The 19,700-nt window shown below is 36.3% G+C and overlaps 1 protein-coding gene across 14 annotated transcripts in view; it reads right to left on the minus strand.

The window, feature by feature from the left end:
- Positions 1–19,700, minus strand: part of LOC131138918 (neuronal cell adhesion molecule-like) — an 80,052-nt gene that overhangs the window by 44,648 nt on the left and 15,704 nt on the right. For all 14 annotated transcript variants that reach the window (XM_058088286.1, XM_058088288.1, XM_058088291.1 and 11 more), the window contains exon 2: positions 3,770–3,812. The gene's annotated coding sequence lies outside the window, so the exon portion shown is untranslated. The remainder of the gene's footprint in view (positions 1–3,769; positions 3,813–19,700) is intronic.

Consider the following 19,700-nt stretch of genomic DNA (forward strand, 5'->3'; position numbering starts at 1 on the left):
ACCCCTTGCAACCCTCGTGAGGATAAGCGGTAGAAAATGAATGAATGAATGAATAAATGAAAAGAACAACAGATGCAAAGAATGCATTTTCTATGCCGCTTATCCTCATTAAGGACGCGGGGATATGCTGGAGCCTATCCCAGCTGACTTCGGGGGGCGACTCCAAATTGTCCATAGGCATCAATTTTGTCGATATGTGCCCTGTGATTGGCTGGCCACCAGTCCAGGGTGTACCCCGCCTCTCGCCAGAAGACAGCTGGGATAGGCTCCAGCACCCCTTGCAACCCTCGTGAGGATAAGCGGTAGAAAATTAATGAATGAATGAATAAATGAAAAGAACAACAAAGAATTAATTTTCTATGACGCTTATCCTCATTAAGGACGCGGGGATATGCTGGAGCCTATCCCAGCTGACTTCGGGCGACTCTAAATTGTCCATAGGTATGAATTTTGTCGATATGTGTCTTGTGATTGGCTGGCCACCAGTCCAGGGTGTACCCCGCCTCTCGCCCGAAGACACCTGGGATAGGCTCCAGCACCCCTTGCAACCCTTGTGAAGATAAGCGGTATAAAATGAATGAATGAAAAGAACAACAGATGCAAAGAATGCATTTTCCATGCCGCTTATCCTCATTAGGGATGCAGGGATATGCTGGAGCCAATCCCAGCTGACTTCGGGCGACTCCAAATTGTCCATAGGTATGAATGTGAGTGTGAATGGTTGTTTGTCTATATGTGTCCTGTGATTGGCTGGCCCCCCGTCCGGGGCTCCGAAGACAGCTGGGATAGGCTCCAGCATCCTCCGCAACCCTCGTGAGGATAAGTGGTAGAAAATGAATGAATGAATATATTTTTAGAATGGTCCACAAATGGCCCCCGAGCTGCACTTTGGACACTTTGGAGAGGGGAAGGGAAAAAGACAATTCCCCACTAAGCTCCAATGGGGGGGGTACAGTGTGGCCACACTGTATTATGGGAATAAAGTCATAATATTATGACAAGAAAATATACTAAAAGAAAGTTGAAAGTAATATTATGAGGAAATAGTTGAAATATTATACAAAAAAATATGTTATTGAAGAACAAAATAAAATAACGTTTTATTTATCATTTCAGTAGCATAAGAAAAAGATGTTATTTTATGCAAAACAAAAAAGAACAAATAAAGTTGTCATTTTTGAATTCGATTTTTGAATTAAAAATTTTTAAATAAAAATATGAATAAAAAAAAATTGAATTAGTTGGCAGAAAAGCTTCTAGTGTTATGAGAATAAAGTCCAAATATTATGGGAATAAATTCATAATTACGAGATTTAAAAAAAATACCAAAAAAGCTGAAATATTTGGAAAAAATAAATAAATAAATAAATAAAAATTTTTGGATACTGAAGTCAAAATATTAAAGGGGAAAAGTTGTTTTTTGTATTTGAATAAGAATAAGTATTATATCAAGTTATAAAGATGTAAGATAACCATGTTGGCCTCGCTGGAAAACGTTTTGTCATCAGATGCAAAAGTCATGTGACTTATATGTCATCTGTCTGCAGCGCCGTGGCTCTCAGCCACGAGGCATCAAAACAAACACCTCGGCAGCCTCTCCTCCACCGCGGCGCTGAATGCGGCCACAATGCCCTGTTTCACGCCTGGCCGGGTTTCAAACAGCAAACTCGGAGCCCCGTGCGAGCCGGCCCATTGGAAAGTGTAGACTCAGCCTCTGTGGCCTGAAGCGGTGCCGCTATTGAAGCGGCCATTCACACATAACAAGCGGTGACAAGAGAGAAAGTGAGAGAATGACCGATACACGTTATCAATATTGCCAGTCACTGATATCATATCAGTACAGTATTGCTCATCACTGGTATCATATCATAAAAGTATTATCAACAGTGTTATGTGCTATTAATTGAGTATCGCCGATCAGTGTTGTTTGGCACTGATATCATATATCTATATTACCGATCACCTGTCCTCATCTAAATGATATCATATACTATATCCGTATTACCAATACCATATCAGTATTTCTCATCACTGGTACTTCATCAGTATCACCCATGACTGTTTATTATCCATCTGATATCATACGAACAGAGCCTATTAAAAAAGCTTATCAATCTGGTATCACCAGGCAATATCAGTATCATCCATCACGGCTATCATATCGATTCCCCATCATTCCCACCATCCCAATTCATAATTACGAGATTAAAAAAATTACCAAAAAAGCTGAAATATTTGAAAAAAAAATTGGAAAAAAAGGAATGAATTCAACATATTATGAGAATAAAGTTGTTAATGTTATTGAAGTTGTAGGAAAAATAAAATACTTTTTTTAAAATTAGGGGACAATGGAAATGAAGTCTACATATTATGAAAATAAAGTTTTTAAAGAAATTAAAGTCACATTCTAACAAGAAAAAAAAATTACAAAATTATTGAAAAATATTTTATCAATTTAGTAGCATAAGAAAAATATGTTATTTCATGCTAAACAAAAAAGAACAAATAAAATGGTCATTTTTGAAAAATGATTTGGCGGAAAAGCTTCAAGTGTTATGAGAATAAAGTCCAAATATTTTAAGGGAATAAATTCATAATTACAAGATAAAAGAAATACAAGAAAAAATGAAAAAAAGAGGAATGAAATCAACATATCATGAAAATAAAGCTATTATAAAATGACAAGAAATGTGAAAAAGGCACATTCTAACAAGAAAAAAGTTTTACAACATTTTACAAAAATATTTTATCATTTTAGAAGCATAGGAAAAAGATGTTATTTTATGCTAAACAAAAAAAGAACAAATAAAGTTTTCATTTTTGAAAAATTAGATGGTGGAAAAGATTCTAGTGTTATGAGAATAAAGTCCAAATATTATGGGAATAAATTCATAATTATAAGATAAAAAATTACCAAAAAAGCTGAAATATTAAAAAAATGGAAAAAAGAGGAATTAAGTAAACATATTATGAGAATAAAGTTATTCTAAAATGAGAAGAAAACGTACAATGTCACATTCTAACAAGAAAGAAAATAGCTTCTGTTATTTCAGTAGCAAGGAAAAAGATGTTATTTTATGCAAAACAAAAAAGAACAAATAAAGTTGTCATTTTTGAAAAATTAGTCACAGCTGGCGGAAAAGCTTGTAGTGCTTCAAGAGAATAAAGTCCAAATCTTATGGGAATAAAGTCATAATATTATGACAAGACAATGTACTGGAAGAAAGTGGTACTGGTACTGGTACTTCATCAGTATCATCCATGACTGTTTATTATCCATCTGATATCATACCAACAAGGCCCATTAAAAGTGCTTATCAATCTGGTATCACCGGTAATATCAGTATCATCCACATCCGTATCATATGGATTTTCCATCAGCTGTCATATCGGTATTGCTCATCAGTGGTATCATTTCACACAATATCCGTATCAGCCATCTCAGTTAGACTTTCCAAGCATCTGAGTCAGCCATGGCCAAAGATGAGAGGGTGGTTACCATGGTAACCATATGCATCTGTTGATATGAATACATCAGCATCATGGAGGAAGTAGACTGAAACAGACAGGATGAGACCTTCGCCAGCGCCCGCACACAGATTGATGCTTGTGTGATGGTACATGGATTGGAGGGGGGGCGGGTTCGGGAAAGGGGGGGGGGGGTGACACATACGCAGAAAGGAACAATTGGTTCCGAAAGGCCGCTGTGTTTTTGGAAAATGATGATGTTGCAGAGTAAGACAAAAAGCAAAAAAAAAAAGAAACTGACCAGAAAAGTCCTCCTCTGACCCGTCTGGTTTCCGTCCTTCAATCTGCAGGAAAAAAAAGCTGCAGGTCAATATAGTGCATGATATGCCGCTTGATAAACAAATATGACATGTTTATTCAAGATAGTGCATGATATGCTGCTTGCTAAACAAATACATGTTTATTCAAGATAGTGCATGATATGCTGCTTGGCATATCCAGGTTTTCCATGCTCCATAGTGGGTTAATGTGACTAAATGAGGACATGTAGTAAAAAAGGAATGCAATCTTTTCGTGTAAACGTGTTTTACAATTTGTATGCTAAAAGCGTAAAATGTTAACGATGGAATCCATGGCTAAGGAAGTCTGTGACTCCACTTGTGAAGTGTTTAAGTGTCCTTCAAGTAAATTGTTTGGGTACCATTTGAGCACACAAAGCAACCGTAGTTGAATGCATTAGAGAAAGCCAACAAAACTTAACAACTTAACAACAAAAGCAGACACGAGTCTATGCACACTAGGGCTGCTACGACATGTCGACATCATCGATGACATTTTATGGGCGGTTCATTCGTTCGCATAAAAGAAATAGTTCTTTTGACCCATTTGTTCGCAAATGCCCCACCACCACTCAGAATCAAAACACCGCGGCAAAACTTGTTTACCACCTTCTAAATACACTTCGGAACATGAATAGAGCCCTCTAGACATGAAATAACACCCCTATAGTCACATTTATACTCCTATTACCCAATATAGTAAACATAGTAAGGGAAAATGAGACATGCATTACCTGTTTACCACCTTCTAGATCCACTTTTTACCATGATTAGAGCCCTCTAGATATGAAATAACAACCCTATAGTCACCTGTATACTCCTATTACCCAATATAGTAGACATAAGAAGAAGAAATAAGACATAGAATACATGTTTACAACATCTAAATGCACTTTGTAACATAATTAGAGCCCTCTTGACATGGAATAACACCCCTATAGTCACCTTTATACTCCTATTACCCAATATAGTAAACATAGTAAGGGAAAATGAGACATGCATTACCTGTTTACCACCTTCTAGATCCACTTTTTACCATGATTAGAGCCCTCTAGATATGAAATAACACCCCTATAGTCGCCTTTACACTCCTATTACCCAATATAGTAGACATAATAAGAAGAGATAAGACATAGAATACATGTTTACAACATCTAAATGCACTTTGTAACATAATTAGAGCCCTCTTGACATGGAATAACACCCCTATAGTCACTTTTACACTCCTATTACCCAATATAGTAGACATAATAAGAAGAAATAAGACATAGAAAACATGTTTACAACATCTAAATGCACTTTGCACCTTCTAAATATATATATATATATATATATATATATATATATATATATATATATATATATATATATATATACCATTAAAGCCCTCTAAACATGAAATAACACCCCTATAGTGACCTTTTTGCACTTTGCACCTTCTAAATATATATATATATTTACCATTAAAGCCCTCTAAACATGAACTAACACCCCTATAGTGACCTTTACACTCCTATTACCCAATATAGTAGACATAATAAGAGAAAATAACACATAGAAACCACGTATACCACCTTCTAAATATATATATTCTTTACCACTAAAGCCCTCTAGACATGAAATAACACCCCTATAGTCACCTTTACACTCCTATTACCCAATATAGTATTTTTATTAACCTGTGCACATGTTTATGTTTTCAGGGACTAATCAGGGACTTTCAGGGATTAATCAATGCATCGAAAAACTATTTTCTAGATTAATCGATTTCCGAAATAATCGTTTAACTCAGCCCTAATGCACACCCGGCGGTATGAAGGACTGGTTAAAAAATCATGATATTACTACTAGCTACTACTAGCCAGGAGAACCAGAGTATAGAGGGGGAGGAGGCACCTGATGTGGCCCAGCAAGGTGCACTGTATTCGGGCACACGCTCCAAGCAGCTGCTGTGATACCATGGAGGTCTCTGGTAACCTTTGGCATTATCCAAACAAGGTAATGAAACGCTAAAGCGCTAATCACGGCTCCACTGATTCATATCGTGTTATTACCATTTTTTTTTGGGGGGGGGGGGGGGTGGAGATGAAATAAAGGTATAAAAAAATTATCATTTACAGCCAAATTCTTGGTATTGTCAGACAGATGCTGTACCTCTCACCTCAGATAGCTGGGATAGGCTCCAGCATACCATCGACACTAGTGAAGAACTCAATAACACACTTCAAAATAAGAGCCCAGTTTGCCCTATTTCTGACTGTAAATAAAATAAACATGTCATAAAAATCATCTTCCATAAAGGTGGAACTGCATGGGTGACTACATTGTCCTACATTGTCCATTGATGTATTACATCAATAAATATAAGAATTTTTGATATCATTATATTGTGTATATATGTCCTAAAAAATAGTGTGAAGTTGTTCCATATTGCCCAACACTAATTCCGAGGTTTGATTTTGGAATGCGTCAGGAAGCTGGAGTACCTGTCCTTGAGTAATTGTCCTTGAACCTAAATAAAACTAAAATCATGCGTGTAGACATTGAAAGGGTGAAGGACAATACATTTCTGGGATCACAATATATCAAAATATGAGCTGTAAACCTCATATTACAAATATACAACATAAGGTGGCCAGAAATATTTCAATATTGAACAAAGCAAAATTTGTTCTCAATCAGAAATCACTCCACACTCTTTATTGCTCTATGGTTCTACCATATCTTACTTATTGTGTGGAAATATGGGATAATAACTATAAAAGCAATCTTCACTCACTAAATGTACTGCAAAAAAAGGTCAGTAAGGATAATTCATAATGCCATAATACAAGGATGAAGAGTCTTGAACCAGTCATGATGTGCTATATATATCACTATATTGACACTTACTGTGGTACCCATTATGGCATTGGATGCTCATATCACCACGTACTTCGTACGTGACAAAAAATAAAAATAAAAAAATTAAATGAAAAAATAAAAATAAAAATAAAAATAAAAATAAAAATAAAAATAAAAATAAAAATAAAAATAAAAATAAAAATAAAAATAAAAATAAAAATAAAAATAAAAATAAAAATAAAAATAAAAATAAAAATAAAAATAAAAATAAAAATAAAAATAAAAATAAAAATAAAAACTATATTAGGAAAGCAGGAAGTGAACAAATGTCACAGTTACTGATTGTAAAAGTACCAGATGGAGGGGTAGGATTTAATAAGCTTTGCTTCTTCCTACTCCTTTTGGACATGTGGAACTGGGAACTGATTATGGGATGCACTCAATTGTAATCTGATGCATGTTCAAATTAAATGAAACCATTACCATTACCATTACCTGGACACAACTCCAAACACGCACAGAAAGAACATGCAAACTCCACACAGAGATGGAAAGTTCAACCTCAAAGGTTCCATGGTACAGTTTTGTATTCTAGTATTATCTGCAGTACTACCACTAACTTGTGTGTACTGCCATAAACAAACAAACACATGTTCAAGCTCACAAAACTGCAAAGATCCCAATAACACAGCATCAATCAGTGTCATTCCTGGCCATGTGACTTCCTGTTTGGACTGAGATGAATAACAAATAAATAAATACATCACCTTGTATTTTACTCTGAAATAAATCCGCACAGCTAGAGGTCATCTGTAATAATCCCCAGCGGCTTGTGAACTCCTGGATTGCGTCGGTGGTGACCGAGTGACTGACAGGAGAGCGGGACAAGAGCGGATTCCCTCTCAAAACACGCCCCCTCCCCCCTTTTTTTGACACACCCCTCCACCCACCCAGTTCCTCCCCTGAGCCTATCACAGTGGGATTAAAAGAAGCTTTTGTTCGTCCACAATGCCAGGTTAAACATTTCCTGCTATCGTATGAAGACAGTTACTGGGTGGCATTCTTTGTTTGGACACTGAATATTCCAATTTTTCTGCAAGAGCATGAAGGCAACATCAATGGTCAACTCCATGACTAAAAAAGAGGCCTCCAGCTACATCCTAACGACTTCCTTTCCCATCCAGTCTGACACAGGGAGTGAAAGTGCTCACCTCCACGCAGCAGATGTCCCTATGCAATCCAACCCCCTCCCAGAAAAAAAGGCTCATTTATTGCCTATTCCACTCCGGTATTACCTTCAACCCACTTTAAAAGAATAGATGTGCAGAAAGGCCTTTTGAGGCACGTTAGCTATGGTTGCAAAGGGCAACAATGGTGGAGGCCATCCCTTTGAAAGAGTCACTACACTCAGCGCCCCACCCTAAATAACGCTCCTCTTACTACAAAAGCAGAGAAGATGTAACACCATCCCCGTAAAGCACGTGGTCCATCACACATAATAACAATAATACACACTCCATTATTGGAAAAGAGATGATTTTGACACATTGACTCCATGGAAAAAAAAAAAAGAAATAGGACCTAAAGTGTCTACACACTGGACATCAGGAGAAGAGAGTGTATGATATGCTGCTTGCTAAACATATACAACATATTTATTCAAGATAGTGCATGATATGCCGCTTGCTAAACATATACAACATGTTTATTCAAGATAGTGCGTGATATGCCGCTTGCTTTTTTAAAAAAAGAACATTTACTCCACATGCTTTGATATGGATATGAGGTATTTTATTGAAAATAATCCATGCTATTTATTACACAGGAAGAAAACAAATGAAGATATAGGACTAGCACAAAACTAGCCTGGTGAGGGTGCATGATATGCTACTCAAAATAAACAAGTGCCTAAATAGAGCCTATACCAGAGTGTATGATATGCAGCTTGCTGCTCCTAAAAATACAAAATGGAAGTGTCATGTTGTTACATCAGAAACATACAGAAGGACAACACAACACAAATGATGTGAATTATGTGAAATAGGAGAGTGCATGATATGCTGCTAATAAAAAAAAAACAATCAGGACAAATCAACAAATGAGGTCACCATGTCACGAAGATAGTCCATGCTATTTATTACCCAGGAAGAAAACAAATAAAGATATAGGACTCAAAATGTGCACAAAACTAGCCTGGTGAGGGTGCATGATATGCTACTCAAAATAGACACGTGCCCAAATAGAGCCTACAAATGATGTGAATCATGTGAAATAGGAGAGTGCATGATATGCTGCTAATAAAAAAAGATCAGGACAAATAAGATAATACAGGAAAAAAAATGATGTGCTTTTTCCTATCAGCACCTTAAGCTTCCTCAGCAAGTAAGAGACCATAGATTTGAAGAATGTATGCTAAATAAGCGCATTCATACGCCCCAGCAGATGATGGATAGCGGAGAAGAGTATGGATTATCGTGTGAAATGAGTCAAAGGGCAATATTTCATGGAAGCGAGTGGCGTGAAGGAGCAAGTCGAATGGCTATTATTTCTGCACACTGACTCCCAATCCCCGCCGGCCCATTGCTCCGTCAAACTCACACTGGGACGGGACGGGCGACCTCCTCGCTCTTTGTTTGGACGTCAATAAAAGGACAATCGTTCCAATGGAATTTTCGAACACAGGGAAAGTTCATGCCAAGGACTAGGCTGAAACTTCTTGTGTGTGAACATGTTTGCATGATATGCCGCTTGATAAACAAATACGACATGTTTATTCAAGATAGTACATGATATGCTGCTTGCCATGACCCAACTAGACAATAAGACATGATATAGTATATATATATGTATATATGTATGTATATATAATAGTACACACGCCATTCTAAATGAGTTCTGGCTGGTAGGACTCAATGATAAAAGCTGTGCCCTCCAGCAAAAAACAGAAGGAGATGGGGGGGTACTGTCGAGTTCCAAGCAGAAAAAGATGCACAAAAAACAAAAAAGCGGTCGGGATCTTGAGGGAATTTACATGAATTACAGCAAGACAGCCATTGAGAGCAGCTCGACCTCTCCTCTGGTTTTTAAAACCAAACACGATCTTTGAGCCCCGCCCATGCACACACGTACATACAAAGACGTCGTGGTAAACAATGCCTGGTGAGCGGTTTCCATAGTGCCACGGAGGCTCATTGACAGGGCAGGAGTGTTAACATGTTGATGGACGGAAGATGAGAAGGACAGAAGAAGAGAAAGCGTGAGAGAGGGAGGCGGTAAAAAAAAAAAAAAGAGACAAAAGGTGGAAGATTTACCACACACACGCAGCAGACCATCCCTTAAGTTAAGGACCTCTGGTGTCGCCCTGTATCGTATTTCTTTTTCAATGCAAGACCCCCCCCCCCCCCCCCCCCCTCACGCTATTGGATAACGCACAATAGTCCAACTTAACAGCAGAAACCTCCTGTCCTACTCGCTTACAGCACAATCTACAACATCCAATACAGCAGCTGGATCCAAAATGGCAGCCCTTTGCACTGCTATTCATTTGATAATGTCCTATATGCAAGACACCGCATGATATGCTGCTTGCAAGTACTATGGATTAAGGATATATCCGGCCGATATTTGCGTTCTTTACTTGAATCGGTATCGGCCGACACACGCGTGGGTTCGCCGATATATTTTTCCGCCACACGATTTACAGACAGGCATGCAGGCAGCTATGTGTTGCCGGAGGACCCAGCAACACACGTAGTCCCAGCACCCGCCACCACATCATAACAAGGGTACGTTTTCAACTTTTATTTAGCCTCTAACAATTAGGCTTAGTTGAAATATCGCCACCTGCTTTGAAATTGGCGCGATGAATCCTAAGTAAAATAATAAGCTTGCTATAGAATAAGAAAAAGCCCCAAAACATAACATACCAATGTGTAAGGTACATAAAAGATAAAAAAAAAAACTGTTTAAAATGCATAAATATGGTTAGAGCATTTAAGAGTAGTAATATTTTATGTCATACATAAAAAATTCAGTTGTAAAAGAAAAAAAAAACACCCTACTATTTTTTTATATGTTTATTTCTAAAATAACCATATCTCCATTGTTGGCGTTTGGGTGTAATACCGTACGGTCCACTAGGGGGTGCTAGCAGCGATGGTGGTATAGAGTAGGTGACAAAACGACAGAGGAAGAATAAATCCTGAGGGTGAATATACATGTCAAGTCATCGTGGATTGTCTTCCTTATTCTGTACCACAGGTTAGTACAAAGTAGAGATAATTTATATTTTAACGGCTGTAAAGAGTTTAGAAAGTTGCTAGAGTAAACAGCTGACTGCTAAATGTTTGTTACAAAATGTGTTGTAGAGCATTTGAACATAAGCGAAATGGCTAATGCTAGCCAGCTTTAATGTACAGTTAATAGCATGAAGCAGGCTAACTGAAAAATGTGAAACCCGCAAAGAAAACAACAGAACAAATGAAAATATTGGATCCTGTTACACCCGCAAACGTAATAACTGCCCACAAACGTAATACAAATCTGCAGCTTTGAATGTAATAATCCCACAAATGTAATAAATTTCCCACAAACGTAGTAACATTTGCCTACTGCAAATGTAATTCTGAATTTTCAAAAATGTAAAATGTAAAAATATTACATTTGCAGAAAATTATTACATACATGGGAAAGTGAAAATCTGTAAATGTAATAACTTCCCATAAATGTAATATGAGACAAAAACAACACTTTGTTGTTGTTTGTTGTTCTTCTTTTAATGAGGGAGAAGGTGTGGATGTCATTTTGAGGATTTCAACAAGATAATTCTTTTTTAAATTTATTTTTGTGGAAAGATTTTTCAAAGAGTACCATTTGAATACATTAAAGGGATCTTTAATTGTTATATTATAATTTATTTTAAATTAAAAAGATAACATAATTGTGATAATTGCAATTGTTTTAATACAATTATTATTATTATATTTTATTATTTCTTTCTTATTTCTTCCCCATATACACACAAAATCACACATACAATAATATACTGTAACTGTTTAGATTCTTGCCTATTTTTTGAGGATTTTAAAAAAAGATATATTTTTTGTGGAAAAAACATTATTCAAAGAGTATCATTTGAATACATTAAAGGAATTTTTTATTATTAAATTATTATTATTTGTAATTAAAAAACATAAAATAATTGTGATAATTGCAATTGTTTTATTATTATTATTATTATATTTTATTATTTATTTTGATTATTTGTGGGCCTTTTAGTTACAATATATTATTGTATGTGTGATTTTGTGTGTATATGGGGAAGAAATAATCATAAGAAATAATAATAATAATAGTAATAATAATTTTATTAAAACAATTGCAATTATCACATCAATCATCTTTTTAAATTTAAAATAAATTATAAAATAAATTAAAATTAATGATACTCTTTGAATAATATTTTTTACACAAAAAAAGAAAAAAAAAGAATTATCTTGTTAAAATCCTCAAAATGATCTATACCTTCTCCCTCATTAAAAGAAGAAAGAAGTCTCAGACGGAAGATAGATACTTAGCTCTCGGTTTAGCTACAAAGACTAAACAAGGTGCGGGCATATGTCATGTGCTGGAAGACACAGCCATCCCAGTGATAATATATAATAATATATGATAATATATAAAATTATAAAATAAAATATTAATAATATAATATTAGAATAAAATATATAAGTATATATAATATATATAATTAATATATATATAATATAAATATAATATAATAAATGATACATTAAAATATTATATCATATATAACACCCTGCATGATATGCTGCTTGGAGAAATGTTAGGATCAGTTGACCTTCTTGTGTGGAAAAATTGTCCAAAAGTTATTTTGTGCCAAGAATGCTAATACAAAAAGTACGCCCACGCTCGTCTCAGCAGTCACACAGTTCCATGCCCACACGGATTGTTAAAACAGTGTAGCTGGCAGTGTGGTGTGATGCACGTGAGGGAGTGAACGCCCGGCAGCATAGCACTGTTGCTGCAGAGAGATAAACATGCAGAGGGAGGGAGACTCTGACATAAAAGAGAGGAAGACCGAGCCTGAGGCGAGGAGCAAACGAGGGGAGCGAAAGTGAAAAGGCCAGTGAAGCTATCGGAAAGTGTGTATGTGTGTATGTGTGTGTGTGTGTGTGTGTGTTGTGTGTTGTGTCTATTTGTCCAGCAAGAGCATCACTGAGACAGGATTCTGCAGCGAGCGTATTACCAGTCATCCAACAACAAGCCAGCTGCCAGCAAAACAAAACAAACACAATGAAGCCAAATATGCTACATAGCTAGTACATGCTAAAACTGCATGATATGCTGCATGAAAAAATATATGTGCACATAATGTTGCATGGTTTGATATCTATCCAACACGTACACTGATAATAACATGTCATAGTTCTAATCTAATACACATACTTATGCTAGTTTTAGCAACAACAAAAACATTATGTCCGCTTTCAATGGGATGGCTGTATCTTCCAGCACAAGACCTGACGGCAACCAGGCATCTTGTTGAGTCTTTCTAACAAAACTGAGCGCTAGGTATCCACTCTTCCATCTCTGAGTGACGCTGAGACTAGCGGTTAGCAAGGCATGTTAGTCTGTGAGATAAATATCATTTTTCATGTTAGCTAATAATAATATCACTGTAGCTTGGTTAATATACAAGTCAGGGTTGTAAATAGCACACTGTTGCTGTTTTTTTAGGGCTTTAGCATCCTTTGTTAGCTCATATTAACTAGTTTTCTTGTGCTAGGATTCACAGAAAAAAGAAAGAAAAATATGTTCATGTTTCACATAAAGATTGGGAATGATGGGGAATATTCCACAAAAAATGCAGTTCCCCTTTAAAAGCAGACATTTTAAAAAGACAATTCATTGTTTATTATTATTATTATTATACATAATATTATATATAATATTATATATTATTAACACTAGCATGCTAACAGCTAGCATTGCTTGCATGCTAACATGCAACGTTCACTTTGTTGCTATTTTCAAAGCTATATTCAAAGCTATTTTCAGTGTTAACAGTTAGTATGCTAGTATTATTAACAAGCTAATGTTAACATGTTAGCATTTTAGCTATTTTCATGGGTAGCCCTCATTCTATTTACATAAGGCTGCACGGCGATCGAGTGGTTAGCGCGCAGATCTCACAGATAGGAGACCCGGGTTCAATCCCACCCTGTGGCCATCTCCCTGTGCATGCGTGGGTTTTCTCCGGGTACTCCGGTTTCCTCCCACATTCCAAAAACATGCTAGGTTAATTGGCGACTCCAAATTGACTTGTCCATTGTCCATGAATGTGAGTGTGAATGGTTGTTTTTCTATATGTGCCCTGTGATTGGCTGGCCACTAGTCCAGGGTGTACCCCGCCTCTTAGCCGACAGCTGGGATAGGCTCCAGCACCCCCCACGACCCTCGTGAGGAAAAAGCGGTAGAAAATGAATGAATAAAAATAAAAATAAAAATAAAAATAAAAATAAAAATAAAAATAAAAATAAAAATAAAAATTAAAATTAAAATTAAAATTAAAATTAAAATTAAAATTAAAATTAAAATTAAAATTAAAATTAAAATTAAAATTAAAATTAAAATTAAAATTAAAATTAAAATTAAAATTAAAATTAAAATATTAGGAAAGCAGGAAGTGAACAAATGTAACAGTTACTGATTGTAAAAGTACCAGATGGAGGGGTAGGATTTAATAAGCTTTGCTTCTTCCTACTCCTTTTGGACATGTGGAACTGGGAACTGATTATGGGATGCACTCAATTGTAATCTGATGCATGTTCAAATGAAATAAAACCATTACCATTACCATTACCAAGTATCGTATCGCTGGCAGTGCATCGAGATGTGTATTGAATCGTCCTCAGTGCACCCCTCAGTTCACACCCCTATTTTTTGCAGTAGCTACATGTGAATTTCCTTAGTGATCCAAAACAATATCACTTCCTGTAAGTGGACGCCACTATTTACTAATGCAGCACAAAACAGCCATGCCCAGTTAGTTGCATCTATTCCATAGCCAGTAAAGGAAGAGCCCACAGTCATTCACCCAGCTGTGCTCCTTCTGCTGCTAATAAACCTCCTCCTACATTTTCTGACAACCCAGATATCCAGATATGCAACCACACCGTGCTCAGGCTGAGACACTGAACAACTTTGTGGCAGTAAAGAAAAGTGTATATGGAAGTATTCTCCGAGACGGAAAGTTTTTTCCATTGGAATGTTTGCATGGACAACGCAGGTCATGTGTGCGTCTTTTAATTACAGCAGCACACAAAAAAAAAACAACACAAAACCCACATCGGAGAAAAGCACACCTGCCATGAGGCAGATTGGATTTACACTGCATCAATAATTCAGCCACGCATCCGTCTGGATCGGCTGCCAAATACACACATCCCTGCAGCACAGGTTGCCTTTGACAAAGTGATAGCATTAAATAATTGAAAGTAGGGCTGCACCATATTGGTAATTAGTGTGATAACTATATTATTGCGATATTTTTTTCTTCCTTCTAAAAATATAATCTGCATGAACCATATTAAAAAATATATATCTAAAAAAAAACACAAAACAAGCAATTAAGCTCAAAACTTATAAATATAAATAAATAAATATACAACATAAGGTGGCCAGAAATATTTCAATATTGAACAAAGCAAAATTTGCTCTAAATCAGAAATCACTCCACACTCTTTATTGCTCTCTGGTTCTACCATATTTTACTTATTGTGTGGAAAATATGGGATAATAACTATAAAAGCAATCTTCACTCGCTAAATGTACTGCAAAAAAGGTCAGTAAGGATAATTCATAATGCCGCCTACAGAGAACATACTAACTCCTTATTTCTAAAATCACAAATACTTCAAACAGCTAAAATATTGCATAAGGCAATTACCTAAAATAAATAAATAAATACAAAAAATTTAAATAAAAAAATAAAAATTAAAACTAAAAAAAACTTTTTACTTTCACTGTAGAAACTGCCCCCAAAAAAATCAGTCACAAACCAGACACTCGGAATGTGTACTTCCTGTATTTACCAGTAAGGCAAGAAGACATTTTATCCAAGAGGAGACTATGGATCAACTGAAAATTAACAATGTTTGTACAAAGACATTCATCCATTCATTCGCAGGGTTGATTCGGAATCGCTCAAATGAAGCCCAAAGCTAACTACTCTACGGTTGACTCCGAGAGTGACTCCAGAATGACTACTAGACTAATTTCCCAACTGTACCCAAGTGGACTGATCCAGTGCCCGATCCCGTAAGGCAAAAAAAAAAAAAACAACAAACGGTTCTTATTGATCACAGGAGCCATTAGCTCTTTATTGGAAACCCTCCCAGCAAATTCCTTTCAAATGTTTTTGTGAAAATGGATGTGGGAATGCACTCTGTAGACCTCCATTAAGCTCAGCGTCACCCCCCCGCTTCCTATTTCCTGTAATGGTGTATTTTTTCAACCTGTTGCGTGTACAACGCAGTCACCTCCATTTCCACCCGAGCTCTTGACATGATCGATGCGTGTCCTTGACATGACTGAATCACCACATGACATTGCAAAGAGCTCCTAAAACCTCAAGAGTGGCATTTGGCGACAGGAAAAGGATCTAAGCTATAATCAGGGTTGACTGATCCACCGGACTTTTTACTGAAGGTGCTTTCAAGGCCTCACTCGACTCGAGTGCTTTGAATCCCGCTGAGAGGCGGGACTATGCTGCTTTTCCACAGCTGGTTGAATCCATTTTCTTCCATTTAGGGGCCGTCGAGTCAGTCCGTTCACTCATGTTCATGTTGGTTCCGACTCAACAGCCCACCAACTAGTGCTGTGTCGGTCATGAACAAAACGGCCGGCGGACTGAACGGGTATTTTATGGGCGGTTCATTCGTTCGCAAAAAAGAAATAGTTCTTTTGACCCCTTCGTTCACGAACGCCACACCACTACTCAGAATCAAAACATGGCGGCGGCCGTGGCAAAACTTGTTGACCACCTTCTAAATACACTTTGGAACATGAATAGAGCGCTCTATACATGAAATAACACCCCTATAGTCACCTTTATACTCCTATTACCCAATATAGTAGACATAGGAAGGAAAAATGAGACATGCATTACCTGTTTACCACCTTCTAGATCCACTTTTTACCATGATTAGAGCCCTCTAGATATGAAATAACACCCCTATAGTCACCGTTATACTCCTATTACCCAATATAGTAGACATAGTAAGGAAAAATGAGACATGCATTACCTGTTTACCACCTTCTAGATCCACTTTTTACCATGATTAGAGCCCTCTAGATATGAAATAACACCCCTATAGTCACCTTTATACTCCTATTACCCAATATAGTAGACATAGTAAGGAAAAATGAGACATGCATTACCTGTTTACCACCTTCTAGATCCACTTTTTACCATGATTAGAGCCCTCTAGATATGAAATAACACCCCTATAGTCACCTTTACAACCCTATTAGCCAATGTAGCAGACATAAGGGAAAATGTTATTTCATGTCTAGAGGGTTCTAATAATGTTGAAAGTGTATTCAAAAGGATGTCAACAAGTTTTCCATGTCTTATGCGTATTATGTCTACTATATTGCATAACAGGAGTGTAAAGGAGACTATAGGGGTGTTATTTCATGTCTCCAGGGCTCTAATAATGTTCAAAAGTGTATTTGGAAGATTGTCAACAAGTTTTCTATATCTTATATGTTGTATTTTCTGTTATTCTGTATACTATATTTGATAATAGGAGTGTAAAGGTGACTATAGGGGTGTTATTTTTATGTCTACAGGGCTCTAATCATGTAAAAAAAAAGCACATTTAAACATTTTTAACATTGGGTTTTCTGTTTTATTTCCTCTTATGTCCAATACAATGGGTAATAGAAGGGTAAAGGTGAATATAGGGGTGTTACTTCATGCTTGGAGGACTCTATTAATGTTAAAAATGTTTTATTAACAGTCTTATTTTCTCTTATTATATCAAATACATGAGTAAGAATGTAAAGGTGATTGTAGGGGTGTTAAATGATGATAACATGTCAATGAGGCTAGCATGTTTACCAGTGTTTATTTTTCAGTATATGATAAAAAAATAACAAGACCAGCAGTACTTCCTCCTCCATGGCAGCCGTCTGCTTTTCCTTCCCCGGCATGCTCACTGTGGAGCGGCGAGTGAAAAAGCTCGGCACAGTGGTCGGCATCCTGATCCCGGAGTGCCTTTCACATGGTAAACAGTTTTTGTGCTGCCGTATAATACAGCATCTGCTTTATGGCATGGAAGAAATGCATTGTCACCAAGTGACAGTGAAAGAGCCATTGAAGGCCGGCCAAGATTCTTTACCCCGCCCTTCCAACGCCCCAGGCATCGACCGTGACGTCGTGCTCCAATAAGCTCGCGGGATAACCCCGTGTCTCGAACAGACGTGGACAAACACGACTCAAGAGAAAAACAAGCTGATTTAGACAAAGAATCCCTAACGAGCCTTTGCATCCGATCTCGGGGCAGCAACGCAGTCTGCTCTTGGGATGAGAGGCGAGCAGGGGAATCTGGAATACCGGAGGTGTTACCACCACGGAATCATAAATCAGCCAGCACACCGGAACACATCCATACCGTCTCTCAGGATCGGTTTTCATTGCGTTTTTGTTATACTTTGTTGACTAAAATGTTTAGTTTTAGCTAGTGGTGCACAATAAGTAAAACCTAAATAAAACTAAAATCATGCTGTTTGCTAACAGCAGAAAGGACACGCACCAGCAAATACAAACAGACGGTGTAGACATTGAAACAATACATTTCGGGGGGTCACAAATATACAAAAAAACAACAAAAAATTCTAAAAAAAAAATTGTATGAAAAAAAATAAAAAATTAATTAAAAAAAAAATGTAATTACAAATTTTTAATTTAAATTAAAAATTAAAATTTTACCCATTATGGCATTGGATGCTCATATCACCTCCTACTTCGGTATGTGAGAAAATAAAAATAAAAATAAAAATAAAAATAAAAATAAAAATAAAAATAAAAATAAAAATAAAAATAAAAATAAAAATAAAAATAAAAATAAAAATAAAAATAAAAATAAAAATAAAAATTAAAATTAAAATTAAAATTAAAATTAAAATTAAAATTAAAATTAAAATTAAAATTAAAATTAAAATTAAAATTAAAATTAAAAAACTATATTAGGAAAGCAGGAAGTGAACAAATGTAACAGTTACTGATTATAAAAGTACCAGATGGAGAGTTTGGATTTAATAAGCTTTGCTTCTTCCTACTCCTTTTGGACATGTGGAACTGTGAACTGATTATGTGATGCATTCAATTGTAATCTGATGCATGTTCAAATGAAATAAAACCATTACCATTACCATTACCATATTTTTAATGCTATACTGTGGTGGACACTAATGTTAGGGGGGTTGGGGGCGTGGTTTGATCCCTGTTCTTTTGGCGCGTAAATGTTAGCGCTATATAAGAGATGTTCTATCTTTGTGATACTGTGTTTTTTTTTGTTGAGAAATAATGGTAATGGTTTTATTTCATTTGAACATGCATCAGATTACAATTGAGTGCATCCCATAATCAGTTACTGGTAAATTACTGGTAACTTTTTCCTCTCTGTGACAGGGCTGCTGTGCTGTTTTTACTACACTGCTGTTTCCAAGTACGTATTGTAAAAACACTAGTCAAAGATCCTCTATATGACAGGACTGCACTGCTGGGTTGTAATTTTAAGTAACATCTTTTCTTGAGTAACATCGTAATCCACATATGGATATATGTTAAAAGTGGACACTAAAACAGGTTTTCATGGAATAGGTGCTGATTCTGAAAGCTCTAGAAAGCTTCCTGTGCTTGTTATTGTGTGTAGCTGCGATATACTTATACTACATAGGTCCCCTTTAAGATCAGTAGTGTTGAGGGGTCATTATTCCTGCGGAGGAGTAGAAGTACCA

Source organism: Doryrhamphus excisus, chromosome 11 (genome assembly GCF_030265055.1).
Source record: "Doryrhamphus excisus isolate RoL2022-K1 chromosome 11, RoL_Dexc_1.0, whole genome shotgun sequence".
NCBI classification, from domain to species: Eukaryota; Metazoa; Chordata; class Actinopteri; order Syngnathiformes; family Syngnathidae; genus Doryrhamphus; species Doryrhamphus excisus.